This window comes from Episyrphus balteatus, chromosome 2, assembly GCF_945859705.1.
Source record: "Episyrphus balteatus chromosome 2, idEpiBalt1.1, whole genome shotgun sequence".
In the NCBI taxonomy this organism is placed as follows: Eukaryota; Metazoa; Arthropoda; class Insecta; order Diptera; family Syrphidae; genus Episyrphus; species Episyrphus balteatus.
In genome coordinates, this window is record NC_079135.1 from 39,852,427 (window position 1) to 39,878,652 (window position 26,226).

The 26,226-nt window shown below is 28.6% G+C and overlaps 1 protein-coding gene across 4 annotated transcripts in view; it reads left to right on the forward strand.

The window, feature by feature from the left end:
- Positions 1-26,226, forward strand: part of LOC129910773 (cyclin-dependent kinase 14) — a 277,345-nt gene that overhangs the window by 76,360 nt on the left and 174,759 nt on the right. The window contains exon 1 of one of the 4 annotated variants that reach the window (XM_055988312.1): positions 2,917-3,384. The exons of the other annotated variants lie outside the window; for them this stretch is intronic. The gene's annotated coding sequence lies outside the window, so the exon portion shown is untranslated. Of the gene's footprint in view, positions 1-2,916; positions 3,385-26,226 lie in introns of those variants that run through there. 4 annotated transcript variants of the gene reach the window in all.

Genomic DNA, 26,226 nt, shown 5'->3' on the forward strand with positions numbered 1-26,226 from the left:
CAAGTTGTATCTAAACCAACGCCTATTGTATAAATAACATTTTACTTCAACAACCACTTCAAGGACTTTCCTTTTCTCCAATTAAATTTGGGTCAAGCATCATTTACAAAAAAAAAAAATGAAAATAATAACGAGCATTACAACATCGTTTAAAAGATCCCGTTAGTACGAAAAAAAAACCGCCCAATAATTTTGGTCTCCTCTTGAATTTATATAATATAAACATCCAAAGATAGATACATTTAAGTGTTTTTTTTTATATATTTGGTACTTACTTAACAAAGTAAAAAAAAAAAAATATAAACTGGACCAAGGGTCTCTAATTTACATAAAGGGATACCGATAACCTTTTTTTTTTCTTCATTTTGAAATTAACATGGCTTTTAGCCATGAAGATTAAATTTTGCATTTCTTGCTAATCTCTTGTGTTATCATATAAGAAGATGAAAAAGATACGCATCGAAAACAAATTTTTATTATTTTCACATCACGTGGGTAATGATTTTTTTTTCTTGTTTGCATTCCTTTTTTTTTTTTTTGAAACATACCATGACCAGCTCATGAACTTAAGTTTATCCTGTGACATTTTCCCGGGTTTGTGAATCACCACAACCCTTACTATAAAGTACTAGCACTCTCACTAACGCTCAATTGAGCTCTTTTTCAAAATTCTCTCTTCATTGCTCTCGCTCTCTCCAGCTCTTTACAACATCAACGTGTCTATTTTCTCTCTGAATTAAATTTTGTATCCAAAACCACGGTTGCCACTCGCATAAAAAATTTCCTACCAAAGTTTCCAAAAAAACCTACCAATTCAAAGAAAAACCTACCCAACGAAAATTTTCGATTTTAAGAGAATAAATTCTTGTTTAAAAAAATAAAATGCACGACTGGGTCGCACGAACTTGCTCTTGGAGTTATAGTTGCTTAAATTTTTAAGACTTTTTATATAGAAATTGGAAAAAAAAAAATAAAATTCGTTTAAAAAAATAAAATAAAATCTGAAATTAAATTGCCCTCCAAAACAAGTATGCAGTTTTGATTGATATATAAACGTGCATTTTTAGAAAAAAAAATTTCAAAATCGTTAGAGCCGTTTTTTAAAAAAACAATTTTTTATAAATAATTTTTTGGAAAAAACTTTTAAAATAAAATTGTAATGCCATTTTGTAGAAATCACTAATCAAGAATGTGAAGTTAGTCAGCTATTACATGAAGCCTCAAGAGGCGCGCCTCTTTTCAAAACTAATGAGTGCAAAAGAGAAAGAAGATAAAACAAAAAATTATCCGACCGGAGAGTCGTGGGCCAAAATTCTGAGACTCTTTTTTGACGTTTCTTTTTCCACTCTTTCTTTTTTAACATTCCCTTTCATTTCTTTTTGCTTCTTGGTGGAATACAACAACAACAATACTTAAATCAAGAGAAATGTCAAATTTGAGTCTTTGACTCAAGAGGCATCGTGTAATAGTACGCGCCTCACAGAATGATTATCAAAAGAAAATTCGAAAAAAGAGTCAAGACTCTTGAGGCTTCATGTAATAGCTGACTTAGTGTCAACACAAAACATGAAAATGGATGAGTTCAGACACCAACAATGAAAATACTGCGTTTACATACACTACTTAATATTATTACTCTCGGTTTAGATGGGCACATTTGTTTGGCACAAATATTTTGGGTAGATTTGACATAATTACAATTTTTTTTGTCAATTATTAACAATAAAATTATTTTAGAGAAAGAACTTGGAAAAACCTACCAAATTGACTTCAAACCTACCAACCTACCCAAGGTAAAAAAACCTACCCAGTTTGGTAGGATCCTACCCACTCCGGCAACCGTGTCCAAAACCACCCACCAAATACGCCCACCCTGCGCCGTCTCTGCTCGCTGTCTCTCTCAATCAGAATTTGTTGAATCCTTGTTGGGGTTATTTCACATGATTTTTGTTTCGGGTAACGGTCTCGACTTGCAATCTCGTTGACCTCATTTCCGTCGGAATCCTCGTCGAGTTTAGTCGTTCTCGTATTATTGTTAGCCGCCACTCTTGCCAAAAAAAAAGTCCTTTGGGAGAAGACTCCTCAAATAAAGTACTCTCAATTCGTAAAATATCCGTGTCGTCCTAGAGGTGCGTTGTTATTGCTACCGCTCCAGCGAGTAAGCAAAAATCACAAAAAAAAAAAAAAAAAACAGTTACACAGATCAAGGACTTCTATTTGATTTCACTCGCATATTTGTGTTTGTGTGTCCTACTTTTATATTATTTTTTTTTTTTATTTTTCCTTTTCGATGATACATCCAGCACATCCTTAAGTGCCGCACACAATTGTCTGCCATCAATTTATTCTTTTCTTCTTTCTGTGTTTTTGTTTGAATTTTTTGCGAGAGTTTGGCATCAGAAATATATTTTTTTTTTGTTCGTTTTAGCCTTATAGCGCTGTGTCAGGGCTTATTGGAGTATTTTTTTTTTTTTTGGTTTAGTCCTTCTTCTCATTTTTTCTATGGTTTGTTTATTTATGTCCTTTTTCTTATTATAAGTTTGAAGTATGTGTTGATAAACTGTTTAATTAAATTTTCCTCCTTCTTTCTTCTTCTAAGATATTCAGCGTTTCAGATACAATATCTTTTGGTGTAATCTTTTGTTTGGATAAAAGCCACACGGAAATAATAACTTTGTAAAAAAATATTTACATAACTTTTCTAAGAAAGAAAAAAAAATTAAAATAAATTTCCTTGTCGCGTTGCAGTTAATAAAACTTTAAGCAAAAAAATCTAATTAATTTTCAGTCGTGAACCTATGAATATTTCTACTGAATTCAACAACAACAGAAAAAAGTATCTAAAAAAAAGTTACATAAATATAAATTTGCTCTGAGATAGCAAACAGTTTTTTTTTTATAGTAACATCCATATACATATGTATGTATAATATCGTGAGTTCAATCTTTGATTCATTGTTGTTTCCCGCGTGTCGTGTTGCTGTATATATCTATAAATGTATCTGTGAGTCTGTGTAAATATTTAAAAGTATCTATGCTAATTGCTATTGTTATTAGCTTTAGTATATTTATATGAGTGTATCTATATCTATCTATAATAAATAATTGTAGAAGATAAAAAGTGAAATAGAAAAAAAGAAGAAAAATAAATTGTGATTGTGTGGCTTAATTCTATTACCGGTGCTACTGTATAAGTAAAAAAAATATCAGTTAAAGCCAAATAGCCTTTTTTCTACATTCCAACCTCAGGGTATACCAACCTATTAGACAAAAAAATTTGTATACAAACAAACAAAATATAAAACATTTGTAAATCTACCCGGTAAATATTGAAAGAAATCAGCAAAATTAATAACAACAACAATAACATTCGGAGTAGCAGAGGTTTGTACTATACAAAATTTATATTTGAATACCAAAAAAAAAAAAAAAATATCCGACGTAAAGATACAATTTGCATTTTAATTAAGTTTATTGATTTTTATTTTTTTTTTTCATTTTATAAATATATCCATTAATAATGCCCTAGTAGGTACTCTATTGCACCCTTAGAATTCTATTGAAATGGAGGGGTGGTAAAGCAAATTAGTGATATTGGATTTTTTTTTTGGAAAATAAATTGGATTTATATATTTTTGCATACCGACTTATTTCTCTTTCGTCGTAAAGATACTTTAGAAATAATTTATAAAGAGGAGGCAATCATTCAAAATTAATTTGTATGATTTAATTTTTAATTACGGATATTTATTAGAACAAGGAAAGAAAAAAATAATCAATAAATGTAGATGGATAAAAATGTTTTATTGTTTTGCAGGTCACGTATATGTCAGCTGTTTGATAGATTTTTACTACCTGATAATGTTTTTTTTTCTTCTTGTTACTTGTTAATTTTTATTATTATTTTTTTTTTCTTCTGTTGTAAAATTGATATAAAGTTATTTAGTATTCTAAGCATGTTATTTAGATATGTTTTAAACAATGTTCAGTTCATATACAACGATTATAATCATTGTCATCATATTATTATGTTTATTGGAATGAATTTTTTTGAGGGTCGGGGTCTGGTGGCCTGTTGTTGGTTTGTTGAGAGGTGTAGTTCATTGTTACTTTAATGAAGTATAATTACGAGTTTATATATTTGTTTTAATGAATATACTTGTTGGTTTGGGTGTGACCTTTAATAAATTGCAGCGGATATTCATACAAATATGTGTGTTATATGAGTTTATAGTAGGTACAATTATGTCAATTAGCCTTGTTTAAGTTTAATGAACTTCCGATAGTTAAATTTGTTTGCAATTATTTTGGTTTGGTTTATATGTAAATACAAATATGAGGTTAATAATCTATAAAGTGACAAAAAACTTTAACGTTTTTTTCACGTTTTAATTAATATACAGGAATATTCTTTCTAGGTGGTTTATTGATAATGATGGACTATTCTTATCTTTTTGATGAATTTTTGTCCTTTCTACAAACTTGTTAAATATTGTTTTCCCATATAATAAATGCATAGTTTAAGATACATATTCAGAAGAATTGAATCCCTGAGTTTTAAGTTGAAGCATTTTTGAACTACATATTCTTGTATGGTTTCTTTGAGTAGGTATTAATTAATAAGTGAATTCCTCGAAGAAATCAATTTTAAAGCAAAATATTTTCTATTTTTTTATGAAATGATTACATACAGAAATTATAACTTGCAAATTATAATCACAATCAGAATACCAAAAGTTTTTTTTCGTTAAACTATTTTAGAAGAATTTTTTTTTGAAATTTTTTGATCAATGATTTTTAAAATAAAAATAATTTTTATGTTTCGGAATGCTTTTCGAAAACATCAGTGGACGTTTTTCAATGATAAATTTATCCTGAAAATTAAAATAAACCTATTTAAGTTCCTAATCAGCAACTTTAACATACATATACGAAATATTCAGGAAAGGAGCTTCAAAATTACAAAAATGATTAATTGTAAACTAGTATGAAAATTAAGATATTAAAAAAGCCAAACAAGCCGAACCAAGCTACGTGTTCCATTCAATCCTATTGAGTAAAAAAAAAAAAAATCGAAATTGTTCAGGTTTTTTTTTTTGGTCTAAAATCTTCCAACTAAACTTGTTAATTCAGCTTGAATTTCTTTTTTTTTTGTGTCTTGAAATCTTGAGTTAATTTTTCCAAAAAATCAAGTAGGTAGTACGTACCTACCAAGTTTTTGAAAAAATATATATTTTTTTATTTTTTGTATTCATCTGAAAAATCAACTAGGTACAAAATGTCTTTTGAGATATTCAGGTGCTATGATAGGAATATTGAGAAAACCACTAATGTTGATTGTGCCTTTAACTGTTTAATATGCCCACAAAAATCCTACATAGTTACGATTCAATCCATTGAGCAGTTTATTTGTTTTATATGATAGAATTATGCAAAAAAACGAAACTGTCACGGTTTTGATTTTAAGTTATCACAAAAATTGTTTTTTTTTTTTGTTATTTGTTTAATATTATGAATCAATTTGAAGGTATCTTTATTCTTTTAGATGCCCAAATTGAAAAATCATTCAAAAGGTGAAGAATTGTATATACTTAAAAAAGTAATTTGCTGAAGAAAACTGAAAAATATATTTACGAGACATACACTGTTAAAAATTCTGGAGTATTTTTTAATACTTTTTGGGTTACATATAGGTCTACACCAGAAATGTATTAAAATTCATGTTTACAAATAAATCGCATTCCTTATTAGTTTGTACTGTGAAATAAACAATCGTTTAAGCGCAGCTGCTTTATTTGTAAAAAATAACGGTTATTCAATTTGAATTTTTTAATTTTTGGACGGTGAATCCATATTTTTTCTAGTGAATAAAGTGAAAAAAAGTATATAACATAAAATTTTCAGCAATCATGGGAAAGGGAAAACGCTTCAATGTTCAAGAAATTGATTAATTTAAGTTTCTTACGTCTCAAACCCATGCTTCACTTTTTAACCGAAAATTGCAAGGGAAATACAAAGATCAGAGTTCGCAATTTGTTAAAAAAAGGACAAAGTAATGGAATAAAATTGAAAACAAAAGGAAATACAAAGCAGGCTCGAAGAAAAAAAGGCAAAGTATTAGCGGTATTAAAATTCAATACAAGATTAGAATTTAACCCACGGAGGTTATTTTCTAATAATTTTTGTATTACAACTTGTAAACTTAATACTTAAATATTGAAATTTAACAAAAAAAAGATTAATAATAATTTTAATATTTTGGAAGTATTGACATGTAATATTTTTTGTATTGAGAATTGTTTTAATACAAGAGCTGTATTAAAAAATACTCCAAAATTTTTAACCGTGTATATTTCTTTGGTCATCAAAGAAATACCTCTTTTATTAATTATGAAACACCTTCTCTTAGTCTGTTTTTACACCAGGCTTCAATGAGCCCGGTCATCAGGCAAGGTATTTTCGTTTTCGCGTGCTAAGATAGTTTATCTTCAACTAAATTTCTCTGAAATCTAAAATTAATATTTTAATCGCATGATATTGCTGAAATGGGCGTACTTGTGGTTTTTTCTCAAACAGACAAACCTTTAAAAATGCACGCATTTGAAAGAACTCTAATTAGTTTAAAAAAACATAAATTTGGAATGTAGGTGGTTCCCGCTGACATGTGGGTGTCAAATATATTTGAAAAAAAAAAAAAAAAAAAAAAACAAACAAACATGCAAATTTCCAAGACAAAAACTTAATTTCTTTTCTAAGAAATTTTCTAGGTTGATCCCAATGTTCCTATTCATTAAGGATAAACACAAAACAACCTTTTTTTTCAATAAAGCCATAACTCCTGATATGAACATTTTTACATACGTATTAATGTATCCATTTTGTCTCTTTAATTTTCATTTCATTTGAAAAAAAAATCTCAACTTTCAGAATTCAATGGAAGAAGTTTATTTATAAATGTCAACCTCCATCATTGCTCTTCCATAATAAAACATTCTATCCAGTGTTATTGTATTTGTCTAAAAAATTGAAACCTACAACTTTGCATGTATATTTGCAACAAAACAAAAAAAAACTAAATAAATTTGCTTGTGTTACCACAATTTGAAATTTTTTTTCGTTGTGTTTAATATGAATTGAGTATGAGTAATCATTCCATCAAGCAGTTCGTGTATATACTAAATTGTCTCTTAAACGAGCGTACCCAAGCGTCATTTCACTTTTACCCAGAATATCTCTGTTGTCACATCATTATACTACGAGTTATGAGTATGGCAAAAAAAAAACAACAAAAATATAAGCAAACAAACAAATAATAAAACACAATTATTTAATATCTGTTTTCCGCCAACGAACGAACGACCGACTGACAAATAATACCGCGCTGCAACAAAGTACTTGGCAACGGTTCAGTAAGCGAAAACCAAGCTAGAAGTCCGTTCTTTGTAAATGAAGATTTAAAATTCCTTTCACATTACAGTACGAAAAAGCGAATTCAGAAAGATGCTACTCATCGTGTCCCCACCACTACTACCTCTCAGCGCCTCATTCAAGAATTATTAAGTCAAAATTTTGAACTTTTTTTTTTTTGTTCAATTTTGTTCTGCTAAATTTAGGAGCGCCTTATATCAGTCGTTATGAGCTATTTTTGTTCTTTTTAGAACAATTTGGTGACCGACCGAAAGAAGAAGTTAAGATTGACGGCGGGGTGCAGATAAATTTGAAAATGAAAAGTTGTCAGAAAGATTTTTTTATTTTTATTTGAAATACTTTCATTTGCAATCATGACGTTAAGCCTTTGTCAGTTTTTGTTCATGTGATGAACTTATACAGGGTGTTCAGAGGATGGGATACCTCACATTTTACCTTTCTCAAGAATCATATTCATAATTAATATATTCAGTTAATCCCTTGCGGTAGATATACCACGACAGATCAAATAAAATATGGTAAATTACAATTTAAGTTGTAAAATTAATTTCAAGTCGCAAAATGTCGCGAAATATATACATATTCATTTCTCTTTTGAATTTATACAGAAATATGTTCCTAATTTTGTCATCCATTTGTGCAAAAATTTATTTAAAAATAGGATTAACATTTTAATAATGCTGATGTCGTTAAAAATAATTTTGTATGCGTGTTGGTGATTTAAGTATAAACCAATGAAATACAAATTATGAATGTATTTTGAAGAAGAAAATAGAATATAATTTGTCTTTTTTTTTAATACGTCAGGTTGCGGCACCTGTTTTATGACGTTGTGTTTTTTTTTTTTTTTTTTTTTTTTTTTTTTGAAATGTTAAAAATTCTTGTCATTAATTTTAAACAAACAAATCAGCAGACTATTATTATATTCATTAATAAATCACTATAGGTAACATGTGTTTTGATTCTATTTTTGGAAATTTAAACAAATTTTTGAATAAAATAAATTATGGAAGTTATTTGGTTTCTTGGTTTTTTAAATATGTAATTATGGAATAAATATTTTTCATTTTAGTCTAATTGTATAATTGAGTTCTGTATGTTTTAATACTTGTGTGAACTCGTAAAATATAAAAAAAGCTAGAGGCTAATTGGGATGGGTCGACTTGCTTCAAACTTGGTTGTTTTGGCTTTTGTACTTCATTTTTTAGGCCTGACAATTAAAATCAGCTCTATCGTGAGCAAAATTGCACCCGGAAATATTGGGTTTCAATTTTCCCATATTATGAGTTCCGGGCAAAAAGTTTATCCAAATCGGAAAACTCATCGTATTTTGAACTTTTTTGGGAGAAATAGGCTAGCTCTTTTCTCACTTTGGTGGCTAAAAAGAAACTGGTTTAGCGGAAAATTTAAATTCCCTTGGGGGAAACTCACAATAGCAATTGAAGGGTCCAGGGGAAAAACGGCACATGTCCACTTTTTGTCAAAAATAAACTAATGATGAGGGCTTGTTGTTTTTACTGAGCACTATCTGATGGCATCTAACTTTTATAAAACAAATTTAAGCCTTACTGAAAAATAAATAAATTGTGTGCTTTTAGTGCTAAGTTGTATGGGGAACAAAATTTTAAAATTCGTTTTTCTCGAAATTCCGGCTAGCAAAAATATTTTGTGAAACTCGGATAGGACTGAATTCCTACAATAATTAAAATTAAAAATAAATATTTTTTCTTAATAAAGGATCATAAAATTTTTATCACATCAATAAATCAGGTTTATGGAAGATAATTTATTTTCAAAATCTTCGTTAAAGATACCTCCCATCGATAAGTTTTTTTTTATTTTGAAGTTCTACGCAAACGACTTAGCCAAATTCAATTTATGTAATTATGTTTGTAAGAAAAATTTAAAGAACAAATTTTATAATTTGATTTTTAAAAAAATTCATAAGCAATTAAAAAAACTGTGAAATTTACAAAAAAAAAATTTAAACGGTTTTGGCCACCAAATGAGGTATGACATTTGGTTTTCGGGATCGGGTCAAAATTCTGGCTTCAAAATTCTGCTTTTCAAAATTCTGCTTTTTCAGCGAAAATTCTGTTTTTCAAAATTCTGCTTTTTTTCTATTCTGTTTTTCAAAATTCTGCTTTTTAAAATTCTGCTTTTCAAAATTCTGCCAGCATTATATTTGAACAAAAAAATTCTGCTAATTCTGTTTTTTTTTTATAGCATATGCGCTGGCTAAAGAAAAATACACCTCATTAATGTAATTCAACATTGGTACTTTCCTAAATTTTTTTATTTAAGTGTCGCAAATATTTTTTTAAATGCATATACTGACTTTCTTTCAAATAAAATATGTATACTAATTGGAACCGATGTTGTATATTCCTTTTCTTATTCAAATTTTTGAATATTCATCTTTATTTGATAAATTAATAAATTTTTAGTTATTTTCGGAAATGTTTAATACAAAAACCTTTTCTTAATATTTTCAAATTTATTCATTTATAAAACAAAAATTAATTCGCATTTAAAAAATGACAAATTATGTAGGTAAGTAATCAAATAAGCAGATAATTTTTCAAAAAGATGATTTTACAGAATTCTGCAAAAAATTAAAAAAGGGTTTGGAAAATGTTAAAAAGCGCGCGCTTTTTAACATTTTCCAAACCCTTTTTTAATTTTTTGCAGAATTTTGAAAAGCAGAATTATGAAAAGCAGAATTTTGAAAAACAGAATTTTGAAAAACAGAATTTTGAAAAGCAGAATTTTGAAAGCAGAATTTTGTAAAGCAGAATTTTGAAAGCAGAATTTTGACAAAAGAATTTTGACCCCGGCAGAATTTTGACCCCAACCCTTGGTTTTCTTAATAGCAAAGAATTTTTACAAACAAACATAAACATATTTTCTTTAAGAATATTTTTAATATTTTCCAATTTTATGATAACACAATTAGTATGGCTTACGAAAATATACAAAATTAAAACAAAAACTTTTTTTACAAGTATATAATTTGAAAAAAAGAATAGTGAAGTCGTTTTTGTAAAAAAGTTACCGTTTCGTTTAGAACAGTTTTTTTTGGTATAAAAACTCGATGTATAAACAGATAAACAGAAAGACAGGTAGAATTGTGAGGATTACATTTTGATTGAATTTTTCAGTTCAAACTTGGTTAAGCGCAGATTTAAAAAGTAGATGCTTAATGAAAAAAATGTATTCCTACGTATATTTTGTGTGACTTTAATAAATTATCTCGTTCACTATACCAGATTGATTAAATAACCTTCAATTTTTTTTTATTTTCAGGTAAGACGAAATTTAAAACATGCACAATTTCTTGTAAACAAATTTAATTAGAAAATGATGTAATGATGAGTAAGTTATAAAAAAATTTGGAATGAAAAAAGGTAAAAAGACTAATTAATTGAAAAATAAATAATATCTTAATCAGCTAAATGCTTCATTATGCAGCAAAATATTATTTTTTTTTAATTTTTACGATTTCTTTAAAAAAAAACTGGCCTATTTTTCAAACAAATAAGTTGGTGAAATTCTTTTAAGTTTTGAAAAGGAGAATGGGCATTTTGGACGTTGAACGGCCATCAATAAAATTGGTATCAAATGAAAGAATTATAGCCCAGGAAAAACTTTTACTATGGACGTTTCGCTGTATTGCGTTAAGAATGCAAGATAATGCAGTATTAGTATTGTTAATGCATTGTTCAATGTATGAAGGAAACATTGATTTATATTTTTATATGGAATATAAAATATGATGCTCTGTCATTTTCCCTGAGCATGAAGACATCAATCATGAAAATCCGACCAATAGAACTCATAATATAAGATTTTTAAGACAACCATTTCAGGTTCGAAAGTTTTCAAACAATTCAAAGTAACAAAAAATTGAACAACAAAACTCTAAAAATAGGCTTGAATTTGTTGTTTTAAAATGCTTATAGTTTGGGTTCTAGTGGTTGGATATGCAAGATAAAGGTCTTCAGACTCAGGGAAAATGACAGAAAATAATATAATACACAATTGAGTTTTAACATTGAGACATATATAAAGTGTTAAATGCAAAAATGCATTTTATCCGTTATTGAAATACGTCACAGGGATAAAACTTCTGCACAATATATGTTAACCTTAATTACATAAAAAAAAAACAAATTCATTCCTGGCCGCGTTTCATACAAACTTGCCCATTCTCCTTTAGTATAATATTTTTTTTTATAAAATATTTAAAAAAAATTGTTCACTATGTGTGATCTGAAAATAAAATATATTAAACAAAATAGGAAACACTTCATTTCTGGCATTTACTGAAAAATCCAAAATATCAAAAAATCGATGGTAAGTATTCCTCTGCAATGAGAGCAAAGTTTTTCTACACCTTTATGAAGTAAATTCTTCAACAAAAAATTGAATGTTTTATGTTTTGAAAAAACTTAAAAAAAAATTTAACAATTATTTTGTTGGGAAATAAGAACATTTTTTTTTTAAGAATCGTAATAAATTAAAAAATTAATATTTCGGTTCAAATAAAATGAGAGAATTTTTGAAACCCAAGAACGTAAATTTTCAGAAAATATTATTAAAGTACTTTTGTAAACATAAAAATATGAAACCAAAGGTCAAATGTCAAGACAGTTAAATGTTTATTTCGACTGAACTGCGATGCAAATATCATAGAAAGTTATGATTTTTTTTATATTTTTAAATTCTCATTAAAATAGTAGTTCAAGTCTTAAAGGTTATTCTTACTTTTTATATTTTTAGTCATAGCTAATTCTTAGCGTGATATGATACGTCTCTCCGCATATAAACATGATGAATGGCCTATCTTCTCTTCATGATTTGTTGTTGAAATCTAATCCCCCTCCTTCATACTGTGTGTCAGCGTCAAGCCAAAACAAACCCTCTTCAGTCACTTTTTCACTTTTCATTTATTTTAATGAGTTCTCCTCGTAAAAAAATAAACATACAAAAATCATAAAAAAAACATATATATAAAATTGTAGACTGAGTTTGGTGCTGCTGCAAAATGAGGAAAAACATGTCTGACTCATGACAAATGGCCATGGAGGCGATTCTCAAGGTGAACTTGCACTTGGATGTTATGAATAGAGCCACAGAGCTTTTCAAAGCACGAGGAACTAAAAAAAGTTCCCAGCATTGTTTTTTTTTTTGCATTTTCCGTCCAGCTCATTTCATCGTTGGTTGGTTTACATTTGTATATGTACATTTTGTTGGTGTGATGTCTAGAAAATTCTATGGGAATCTCGTTTAGGAACAACACTCTTGTTGATGGTATGACTGTGTTGAAAGGGGAACAAGAGAGTTAGCATTTGTCACACAATTAATTGGACAGTCGACCAATGCGACATCAAAATGGATTTAGACAGATGAGTGGAACAAAACTAATGACGCCATTTTAGAATTTAGACATCACTTAGGTTAGTAATTACAGTAAAATGCCGGTCGTCTATACAGCGCGTGTTTAATAGTTTTGCTAAATGCTCTGAACTGACCATGTCCCGCACTTTAAAAGTTCTGGTTCAGTGTGTAGGTTCACAGGAAGCTAGATGAATGGTTGTGATGCCAACAAATGCAACGAAAGAAAGCAGATTGTTTGATGTTATAATATTTCACGCTTCATCATAACTTGAGTTATTAATAAATATACACGACTTGATCGTTTATTTTTATCGTCATCATCATCATCAACAACATCATCATCATCATCATCGGTTGTTGTTGTGCGATGATGAATGAAAATCCAAGGCGCAAACACATCATCATGAGGAGGCCTGCATTGAGTATACTTATAGATGTAAGGTCATTGGCTTGAGATAACGAGTTAGTGTACGTGATAGTGAGGCGTGAAATGCGGAAAGAATGTGCTAGTTTTAATTGTACTCGAGGCACCGGGCTTCAATTAAGAGTGAATTTATGACATGACTTGGCGTTCGATGTAATAATGCCCTTGTAGCTTAGATATATACAACAATGAGAACTTCAACTTTTGTTTTTTAATTGGAATTTTAATGAAAAGGCAAGGAATTTTTTTCTCTGTGTGTAAATCTGTAAAAGCTGAAGGTATTTGATCAATTTTTTTTTGAGATCTGCGATGCCCTCGGAATTGACTCAGTTAAAAATATAGTGCTGAAAAGTTAGATTGAAGAACTAAGATGTATTCTTTTTCGTGTTGATAAATATGAGGGAAAAATATGAACTTTTTTTTTCAAGTTTAGCATACGAAAAATAATTAAGAACTTGATATAAAAATGATAGAGAATACAAAAGTCCACAGGACTTCGTAATTTTTTTCATTGAATGACTCGTACTCGTGGGTTAGGGAATATTGAAGTAACAAAAACCGAACGATTTTAAAGTAAAAGAAATTTTGAAAGTGGAGGTTTTAAAAAGGAATATTTTTATAACGGTTATGATCCCTTTTGTTCAAAATTGCAAAATTTTAAGACTTCCGGAAAGTTGTTTTTACTCAATTTTTAGGCTTTTAGTCCAGTTATGAAACTTTTCGTAAAAGTCCCCAGACTAAACTCAACTGAAATTATTTTTTGGCAATTTCTGAAACATTTGCTTAAAAAATCAGCTGTCTCTTTCTGCCTCTTTGAGTTTAAGAAAGATATTTATTCAAAAAGATTTTTTTTATATATTTATGGCTAATACTCGAAACTATTTTAATTAAAAATGCAACTGCTCTGTGAATATAAAAATCAAAAATTTGAAATTTATTGTTCAGGGGGCTTGGTATCCGCCGGAAGATATTATCTTATTATGTGTATTGTCATAGGTTATAATAAGAGATTGAGATTTTTTAAAAAATGAGACAACTAAATTTTACAGGCTTTGCTTAAAGTAGTGAAATCACAAACAAAAACATAGGGTTAAGAAAGATCTTTTTTTAAATGACAAAACACCTTAAAAACTATTACATACAACTATTTAAAGGATATAAAAATCTATGAATAAGTCTTTTCTTTCTTTTCTCTTTTCCTCTAATCGATTATAAAACCCTTAATTTATCTTTAATAAAAGCTTTATTACTAATTAAAAAAAAATATTTTAAATGGTGTCAACAAATTTAATTGAAACGCGTCAAATTCAAAGCTTTATGGTTTAAATTTATTACTAAAAAAACATATTGCAATATCTCAACCCGTTCTAAAAATATGAATTTTACAAAAAAAAAATTAAAATCTGGTCCGTTCAAAATACCAGCAGTTGTCTAGATTCAGATCTCTGATCTCCTACAGTTCTTTAGAGAACTGTAGAACTGTGATATGCATAAAAACGTAGTACTTACTTAAAGCAAAAGATGAAAGTAAATACTATAAATTCTAGTAAAAGGTAAAATTCATAGTATATACTTAATTTCGTATGCATAAAAAAAAGGACCTGCTAGCAGGCAAATACTTTTAGTATATACTGAATTCATCCAAGTAAATACTAGAATTCACCCAAAAATGATAGTAAATACTTAATTTTCAGCATTTACTTAATTTTTATGCATATCAAAAATAGTATATAGGGGAGAGTGGGGCTAAATGTAACAGGGGTAAGAATTAACAGCTAAAAAAAGCGATGTTCCTTTCAATATTAAGAAACGCGTAAAGGAGAAAAATGCTCAATTTTTGCATATCTACCGGCACATTTTCTTCAGATGAAGATTAGACGACAGGGTGAGAAGTTACACTAGTGGTGCCCAAAAAATGCATGTTTGTAACTTTTTTTTTAAATTTTATTTTCGGTCTACCTCTTTACCCGAAAAAGATAGAGTGCTAAGTGTTTTTTGTTATATGCAACTGTGTTTTGGCTCAAATTGCGTGTATATGTTATGTCTATATCAGTTTCGCTTTTTTTTTAAATTTATTTTATGTGCCAAATTTCATGCTGGGGCTAGTTGTAACATTTTTCCGGGGCAAGTTGTACCATGTAAAAACCTACCTATACTGAAAAATTGTTTACCTAATATAATTAACAACCCTGAATATGAATGCTTGTAATTGAATTTGTATTTATTTTGAAATTGGAAAAACATTTTTGAACCACCACTTGAATTCATAAAGCTTATACAACAATTTATGAATTCGAATAACTTTTATTCAAGACTACTGGCAAATTTTCTCTGGAAATCTTGGATTTGCTCCACTTTTTACAAATTTGCACCAAAATTTCATGACTGAGGTTTGTTTTTATTGTTATTAATTAAAAATAAATAAATATAAACAAATAAAGGTATTTTTCTCTTATTTTTAGTTCTTGGTACAACCTACCCCGGTATGTGTTACACTTTGCCCCGTATGTGGGGTAAGTTGAAACAACACGATTTTTTTTTTTGAAGCTTTATTTTTCAACATTACCGTTATGTTTTGCTAAATTTTTATGATGGATCTTGGAGCTAAAACATGGGTCTTTAATTTAAAAAAGGTCTGGTTGACCCACTTTAAAATTTGTAGTAGAACCATCGATTTTAGAAAAAAGTGTTACATTTGGCCCCACTCTCCCCTACTTGAAAATTCTCTAGTAAAAGCATTTACTATTTTTTATGCATATCACCCTATGTTTTGGAATTTTGAAATTTGACAATTTTTGGTCACTATGGCAAAAAAACCTATTTGTGCCAAAAGTACGTATTTCGATTTCCAGTAGATACCTATGTTGAAAAGGACAATCTTCCTTAATTTTACACCATGAATCATTTCGTGGGAATTAGTTCGACCCCGAAGTGTTTTTATTTGTTTTTACCTACATTAGAGTGGTTCAAAAAATATTTTTTTCGATTTTTGGTCGGGCCACACGCTAAATTTGTTCCACTTATCTATAACATTAACGATGTGAAATTTCAGTTCGCTATCCTTAGTGGAAGAGGGTGCTCATAACAGTTCAACTTTTAGGTTTAGTACGTAATCTTGATTTTTTTTTAGTTGTTTTTTGAAAATAAAATGTTTTATATTATTTAAAAAATATTTTTTTTTTTCGAAAAAAATGTCAGCAATAATAATAATAAATAATAATAAATTTAAAAGTAAAAATAAAAAGTGCAAAAAAAAGTCTGTGTACTAAATTTTGACTAAATTTTCTTGGAAAAGGCGCCAGAAATTATAATTTTGATTTTATCTCAGAAAAAGTACAACAAAAACAACTTTCAACCAAATTTTAACTTAAAATAAATTAAAAAAAAAAAATTTTTACGTTTTTCCAAAAAATTACAATTTTTAAATATCGATCAGCACCCCCTTCTACATAAGATAGGAGGCTGAAAACTCAGCAGTATGATACCAATAGGATGTGGAACCAAAGTAGAGGGTGGCCCGACGACTTTTTGAAAATTTTATTTTTCCCATATAAGAGTGGACCACACTAACCTACATCTACGGTAACGATATTTGAAAGTTTGAAAGTCGACTACACATAACTCTTAATGCCCTAGTCAATTGTCTAACTTCATAGTTTGTAAAAGTGTTACAGAAGATACAAAACTTTTCTAAGTAATTATTTAATTTTATACTTTTTTAGTACTTTATTAAAAAAAGAACACAAAGTGACAGTTCTAGGGTCTGCTTTTAACTTTCACATTCACCATTCATATTCATAATATTTTTTTTCTTTCTATTAAATCTCGCCAAGCATTTTCCAAAGTTTAAGTATCCACCTGTTTCATGAAAAAACCACAAAAATAAAATCCATTTCAAAATTGATTCGAGGGGAATCCCATTTTCCATAAACAAAAAAAGAAATCCCTTAAACTTTTTTTAAGCATCCCCAAACAATACTAAACCAAAAAAAACTTGCCACACAAAATCGTTGAAAAAAAAAAATTATAAAAAAAACAAAACAAGAAAACCCAAGGTGACAAAAACTTTTCTGGTTGTTTCCAACTTCAAACAATATTACGGCAAAAAAAAAAAACTTATAAAATGTCAAATTCTCAACGCCAAATGTACACACAGAAAAATTTGCACTACATTCTCTTCCTCGAAAAAGAAAAACAAGAAAAAAGCATCACAGCTTCAAGACAAAAATTCCATTTCAAATAAAATATTGTAAACTTTTTTTCGCTCTAAAAAAAAAACCCCAATCCTATACCCTTAGCAAGCATAGATAGCTTCTAAGTCCTCTTGAGACGCCAGAGAGAAAAAAAAGACAAATAAAAGAGAAAATTTTAAACAAATATTGACAAATTGATAAATTGCCAAAAAAAGTCAACACTTTTTGTGTTTGTCTATGATTTAGAGATAAACGCGAAAATGGTTAAAATCTCTACCTAATTTGTCTACCGCCGAGCCGCTAAGCAACAGCAAACTCATCCGCAACCGACCGCACCTCCCTGGTTTTGAAAATAAATAAAAACAAAAAAAAAAAAAAAAAACAAAAACTCATTAAAATATCTTCTTTTGAAAAACAAAAAAAAAAAACGAGGGAAACATTCCAAGAGAACCCCAAAAGCTAAGGCGCGGGTATGAACTGGGAAGAAAAGTGTGCGAGATTTTAATGAAAAATTAATTGTTTCATTTCCTATATTTGTTTGGTTTTGTGTGTTTTTCTTGTCTGTAAGTCAAAATAAATAGAATCTTTAAGATTAAATGTAATTTCACGGACAAGGTTTTTCCTCGTTATCGTTTGATGACTTTCTTAATTAAATTTTATGCTTAATCGATATTTTTTTGTTTTTGGTTTCTGGGTTTTAGGTTTTGTTTTTTTATTTGCTTGTAATTTATGTTGGTTAAACATAATTCGGGTAAGTAACCTACTTCAAAGTAAAGGAATTTGATCTGGGCTGTTTCTTTTTTTTTTTGGGGTGCGCCTTAAACTTGGAAAGCGTAATGGAATTAAAAAAAAATTTAGAATTGTGGATGTCAAATGAACAAAAAACGAACAATGGAGATCCTTCTTTTTTTAATTAGTTACTTTGACAATTCATCACACAAAGACCTTTCCAAGAATTTTTTGTTGACACTGATTTAGAAAATGGTAAATCTTTTTAAGGTCAAGGTTTTTTCTCAAAAAAAAAAAAAAAAAAAATCAGACTGTTTTTAATTTCAATATTTTTAATTAGACAAGGTTAACTCATGAAAATTTAGTTATGAAGAGAAATAGAATTCAAGTAAATCATACTGTATTATGTACAAATAAGTTTTTCTGAATATTTTTAAACTGAAACTTCACTTTTGCAAAATCGAGGTAGGCAGTTCCTATATAAAAAAAAGCTTTTCTATATTTTGAACTATAAATTATTTTGAGAGGTTCGCAGTACCTACTGGGAATATACCCTAAATTTCGTTCGATGAACTAAATAACCTCACAATAAATTTCTTGAACAATTTTTTCTTGTTTTTTTTTTTAAAGAAATTTTTTTCCACACATAATATTATGAAGGGTAAAAAACACTTTTTCTGTTAAAGAAGTTTTAAGAAAAATTAAAATTATTTTTTACAGGCTCATGGCCTATTCACAGTTTTATACATGGTGTCAAGTCAAAGTGAGAAGCCAGCTATCAAAAAAAAAAAAAAAAAAAAATACACGAATTAGATCATAGATTCAAATTGCTAAAATTTTTATACTTTTAATATACAAAATTTATATACAAAATTTGTAAATAAAAAAAATTAAAAAAAAAGAAAGTTAGTGCGAGAAATTAGTTCTTTAAAGGAAAAAAAAAACAACATATTAAATTAAATTAACCCCCAAAACAACGATGCAATTTATTTCACTACGATGCATTTTTGAAAAAAATTTGTATTATATTAATATAGAAAAAAAAATCCAAAGATCTTTTTTCGAAAATTTAAGCCTAAGCCCAGCCTCAAACTCTTTTGTATAATGAGAAATATGGAAAAATAATATTTTATTTTCTGTAATCTCCACGGTAAAAATAAAGACTCTACAACCTTTTAATTTCCAATTAGTAAATCATCAAAAATGGTGGTTTAATGTTCAGTCAGTAATTAAATTAGAGGAAACTAAGAAAGGCACTGTGGTGTATGCGTAACTTATGTGTATGTTATACCTAATATGAACGGAAATATTTTTATTTTATTTCATTATTTATATGAATTTAGATATTCGGAGGGTGGGCAAACGATGATTTTTGATATACATATGTAAGAAACTTGAGGTGGAAAAACGACAGAAGTTTGAATTTTTGAAAAAAAATCAATTTTAGGAGATTTTAGGAAACTTTGAATTTTTAGTACAAAATTTGTTTTTTTTTCTTAATATCTTCTAAACGTTGAGTGGACTAACGATAATTTTTGGTAGGTATGTATAATATACATATATGTATATAGAACACGAGGTGGGCAAATGATTGCAATTGGTTTTAAATGTCTATCTCAAAATTTGAGCGTTTAAGATCAGTTTTCTTTTTTCAGACTTCCTATAAAAAAAATGCTCAAACAAATTTTGAGCTCGCTTCACAGAGCTCTTAAGCAGAGCATCGTTATTTGTTTTCACTTAAAATTAATTAAGTATGTTCCACGAAATGTCTTTTCATATATACATATTTATTTACACTCAAATATATTGTGTTTTTATTTTCGAACAGCTCCATTACAATTTGGATCTGCGTTTATTCCTAGAAGTCAAAAAGTTATATTTTATCACAAAATAATGCCATTTTGTTAAAAACTGAAATAACGATAACGACCAAGTTTCCAAGAAACTTTAAAAAAATCTATATTATCAGATTTAAAGTTTCATTTGTTTTTTTTTTTTTTAATGGTTGTTGGACCGAATTCCATTTTACTGAAGATAAAAAACAATAATCAATTTGACTCACCATTTTTTTTTTTTTGTTCATATTAATGTTTAAATTTTAAAGCTCATTTACTTGACTATTAAATTCACATCAAACTTTGCCGCTTTGCAAATTCAATTTTCTATTTTCTAATAAAAGTAAATTCTTAGTATTTTTTTTACCATCGTATCTTTTTACCTCTAGCTCTACCTACTTCTCATTTTAATTGGCTTTGAGATTCATAAAAAAAGAAAAACGAACAAAAAAAAAATAATCACCTCTTCCAAATCTTATTCTTTTTCACTCGTGCTTTACAGCAATCACAGAGAAAAAATCTCTGGATTCTTAAAATTTAACAAACATTCTGTGGCATTTGCCAAACATCCACCCACCACCCTATACGAAAGTTCGTATGAAACACTCTATGGGAGAGAGATATAAAAACGAACGACAAACGACCCTGACTTCGAATTAAATGGTTAGTCGTACAAAACAAAAGCGGAACTTGAAACTTTATATCAAGTGCGTAATCAGAGCAAGGTGTAGTATAGACAGAGTATAGGTAAAGCAAAAGGTGTATCTCTAGCAGCTAGGTGCAGGTATACGTTAAAGTCGTCGACACCCAAGCTATATGACCTTTAAAAAGCAATTTTAATTTTATTTTTATTTTTATTATTTTTTTTTTTTTCTGCACGGAAGTAAAACAAAAACTGGAAAAGTACCCTCCAGGCGCTCTTGGCTGTCACGTAATGCCAAAGGGGGAATCCCCTTCATGCCATCATAATCGTCATCATCATCACCATTCGCCATCGTTTTTGTCGTCGTTGTCGTAGTCGTCGTTTTTGTCGTCCTAAATGGCGGATGTTTTGTGATGCTGCGAAGCTTTAGCTGAATCTGGATGCTGATGGTATGGATGCCTCCAAGGCGACGCGCCGATGAAAAACATGTTCTCTGTTTTTTCACAAAAAAAAAAAAAAAAAAAAAAATCGAGTACATAAACTGTATACACGCACTTTGCCAGCAGATAAAACAACAACAACAACAATTCGCGCAAAAAAAATGTGCCAACATGCAGTGACTCTCATTTAAAAAAAACATTAAAACAACAAAAAATTGTCGTCGTTGTACTCGACAGTATAGACGACTGACTGACTGGCTGGCTGGCTGGCCTGGGACGCGATAGGCTTGGCTGCGAGCAGTAAAAATGTTTCCTTTGTAGTAAAAGAGGCTGTGTTGTTGTTTTTTTTACAACACATAAAAAAGGAGTGGAAAAGAACACACTCAACACAAATACCAATAAATGAGGAAAGATTTTTTTAATAAAATCCCTCGAGTGTATCAAAAAGTATTTAATTTTAATTGTTTTTTTTTTCTTTTTTAATTCTTTTTTCATCACTGCCAAAGTTTAATAAAAATCAAAGCTCAGACAACAAGTGAAATTAAATTTTATACAATATGGGCCAAACGTTGACATCACAGACAACCCCCTGAAGGGATATATAACCATACTGACGATGACGATGATAGCAACGTAACGTGTTGTATAATAATGATAATCTGTCATTTAACTTTCATATACGAAGAGATATGAATTTTATACTGACAGACAGCCAAAAAGATCATCATTTCTACGAACTTGTTTCGAAATCTCTGTCGTTAAAGCCTAATCTACCACGATAAGAGCAGTTTTTGTTGTTGTTGTTGTTGTATTCTTCTTCTTCTTTTTTTTTAATGGGTTTACCTTATAACATAAAAGGATATTTATGATATGCTTTGGGGTGTGATTTTGACATAAAACGTGTGAATGATAACGCCATGAATCTTTTTGGGTGGAATCTTATTCAGCTTTTAATCTTTTAAAAAGCTTAAATTTTGTTAGTGATTTACTCTTGTGGAACATTTTAAGGTTAGAGCAAATTTATTGAACAAAAACCTAAAATGCAAAAATTCCTTTAAAAAAATAATTAATAAAACAATTTTTTGTATCCAATTTTAAGTAAAGGATATTAGAAAATAAGAAATAATAGACTCTTTCGGTAATTTATGATAGGTGCCGGACAAATTATGTTCAACAGCTTCAGAATCGTGTTGGCCAAAAATAAATTACTGCACCGTTTGAAACAATTTGACTGGACTAAGAAACGAATACAAAATTTGTGTTGAATTTTCCCTATTTCTATTCGTTTTTGAAAAGAAAAAAAAATTAAAATATTGTACTGTGTTCTTCACAAAGCGACAATAGTCAGTTTATCAAGTATCGAAAATTTTTAGGAATTTAAGATAATGCCACCAAATCATCGGCGTAAAGTGGAAAGTTTACTAAGACTCACTTACCTTAACTAAAGCCATCGCAAAAATGAAATTACAATGCAAATTTAGAAAATGTTCAATAATCACGTTAAAAGTCTCATATAAAAATAATGAAAATACATTATAGAAAATTGGATTTTTTAAGTTCTTAATTCAGTTGTGGATAAAAGCTGCAATTATGTAACTATTGCTATGAAAATGCGTTATATTTCAGACAGTCAAAATTGTGGGTCACTGCGGTGTATGCGTAACATTTTCATCTATAGAAAAACATTACTATAAGAATTTTAACCTTGTCCAAATACCTAGCTTGTTTCAAAAAATATTTTCTTATTTACTGAATTTCGCGTCTATTAAAAATATAAAAATTCGCTTTAAAATCTACAAAAAAGACATTAAATACCTTTTTAAGATCTTAAAATGCTTGCAGTGTATTCAAAAATATCACAGGTTTTAAAAAATAATTTTTTTTCATATAAAATTGAAAAAAAAACTTTTATTGCAAATTTTACTTTAAAAATAAATTGTTTTTCCATAATATTTTCGAATTTTTGAAAAAAATTTAATTGCAATAACATTTAAAAAATGTTATTACAATTAAAAGTAATTTTTATTTTGTACTACATATTTTATTTTGAATAGCATTTTTTTAGTGAAGAAAATGTTCGTTTGGATTTTTTTTCTATTGCCAAATTATTTTATTTACATGCAACTTTAGTTTAAATTACTTTTTGTAATTTATGAAGCTTATAACAGTTTTTAAAATTTGCTAATTCATGGGGTTGTCTTGCAATAAATTTTTTAAAACCGGAATTGTATTGAAATCGATTTAAAACAATCTTATTTTATTAAAAATTTTGAACGCAATTTCTCTTATCTACAATCAACCCTTCCTCCTTAAACTTTAACGAAATCAATACAATTACGAGCATTCGACAGGTGGGGGATAAAAGAATGTTTGCATGTCAAGAATATGCTTAATATTGGTGATTTTCTTGAGGATTGAATGTTACTATGACGTTTATCACATAAGTAGCTCCTTATATCTTGAGTATACGTTCCTCTATTAATTTTCAAGTTAGCGTGTCAATAAGTCTGAAAACTTTAACTGACAAAGAAAACGCGATCTTAATAACCTAATGTCTGGGTTATAATATAAATACAAAATATTCAAATACCAAAAGTTGCTAGTACTTAAAGAAATTTTCATTTCTCAAAAAATGTTTTAAATTAAACCCAAACAGAAGAAAAAAAAACCATAAAGTACAATGAAAATAATTACACCAGTTACTCATTTTGGAGACAATACTTACTACGAGTACTTTTACACCTTAAATTATATTTCGTCTCATTTCATGGATTGCGTGCAAAATTACAGTTATATTATACAAAAAAACATGATGTCTCGCACAATTTAACATCAAGCACAATGCGGTAATATTTGTGTGATTGTGTTCTTACACACATTTGCCCACAAAAACCAAAAATGAATGTCAAGAGGGTGCGGCTGATGGTTGGCTGGCGGTAGCAAAACATAAGGTGACTCAAAAATTAGCTATAGACTCGTACATGCGAGCTTGTGGGTGATACTCTCGTATTAGTCCTGTATTTTATTCTTGCGCGTTTTCTTAATGAATATTACACACCTGAACGAACGTGGAATAAAAAGCAAAATAAACCATCAAAAAACTCCTTGAGGACTCATCAGAAACAAACGACCCTAAAAAATATATAAAAAAATAAGAGAAAAACAGGCAAAGTCGAAGATATTTATTTTTATTTATTGAAATAATTCGGATCAGATATTTATTTTAAGCTAAATTTTATGATGGCAGCCACGATTGAGTGAGTCTTGCCAATAATAATAAACATATAAGCACACACCGTCGTCAGCCGTGTGAGGGCATAATAAAGTTTAATGGAGATTGTAATTCATTTTGTTTCTGTTTTTTTTTTATTTTTATTTTCGAATTTAAGGAGACTCTTGAGACTTTGTTATAGGTTATTGCATTCATTTATTTGATGAACACCTTTATCAGTTAATGGGCCTAAAATTTTTTAATGTTTAACTGTTAAGTGTGTTAAGTGGTATCTACATGTGTCATTTTTTATTATTTTTTTTCATTTTTTGTTTACATTAAGTTAATTATAAAACAAAACAAAAACGATTGGTTTGCTTGATAAAAAAAAAAAAATGTAACACCTTTGTGACCATGTCATAATTTTGGAACGAAGATTTTGTGTGAAGTGTAGGTAGTAAAAGTGCCAACCAACACTCAAACTGGTATTTTCTTCCTAATCTGGGTATGCGACTTTTCATGCTTGTGAAATTTAAGTAAATTGACATCTCTGCAGGGTTGTAAAAATATCAATTTAAAAAAAACATTTGAAATTTAAAAAAAAAAAATATTTCTTGGAAATAAAAAAAATTTGCATTGAGAAAACAAAATATTTATTGCAACTGCAAAATATTTATATATATTTGTACTCTTATCGAATTTCGTACAAATTTAACATTTTGACCTTATATTATTATAGTTGAAAAAGTATATGTATGGTCAAATAGGCAAAATTATAAGAAATTCGACGAGTATTAAAAAAACAATATTTAATGCACAAATTTTGCATTGATTTTTTTTTTAATGTAGAAAATTTTTTAATGCAATATTATTATTTTATTTTATTTGCAATAAAAATTTTATTTTCAATGCAATTTTTTTTTCAATGCAATTTTTTTTTATTTTCAATACAATTTTTTAATGCAAAATATTTTTAGTTGCAATAAATATTTTTTCTAATGCAAATTTTTTTTTGTTTACAATAAATATTTTTTTACAAATTCTTAATGGAGAACAAATGCATTAAAAATAAAATGATTTTTTACAACCCTGCATCTCTGTTATTGTAAGTTTTACATCAACCTTTTGAACAAATTGTAACAAATTTGTATTGGAATGGTTTATAATCTGTAAAAAGTCCTAAAGTTTTTTCCATACGTTTGGCCCGTTATAGGAATTCAAAGGTCACAAAAAATATATTTTAAAAACAATAATGATGTTCTACAAACTTGAAGCTGAGTTAATATTTTACAAAAGATTGTCAAACGAGAATATACAATTTTCTCGTCTCAAAATCCTTAACTAAATTATTTTAACCAGGTTAACATTCTCGAAATAAATCAGTAAACAATCTGGTACAACTACAATTTTTAATTAAATTATCGCTGATTGAAGGTAAAATTAATCAAACTATGTCAAGTATATCTCATTAAATCTTTTACATGTACGCTATCCCTGAACTCAATTTACGCACCCTACGCATATACATTTGCCTATCAAAGCCTTTTGCTTTTGATCCCGTTTTTGAACTTATCATCAAGCAAGTCAAATTCTTTTCTTTACCCACATTCTTTCAATTAAAAAAAAAAACCTATAAACATACAATCATGTGGTCCATGAGAATTAACCAGAGCAGTACAAAAGCACTAAATATATTTTTCTTACTGCCTTTAATGCGAGTTTCCTGTGGGCACTTTTAATCAAACTTGGAATCCATATGGGCGTACAGAAGAAAACAAAATGCGGACCAAGTACAGTAACAGTTTTATACTCTGAAGCAAGAACGTGCTCTCCTACTCGCATTTGAATCTCTCTCTTGAGCTGTTTGATTTAGCTTCAAAATTTGTGTAAAGGCGTATTCGAACGTTCGACTTCTTCGACATG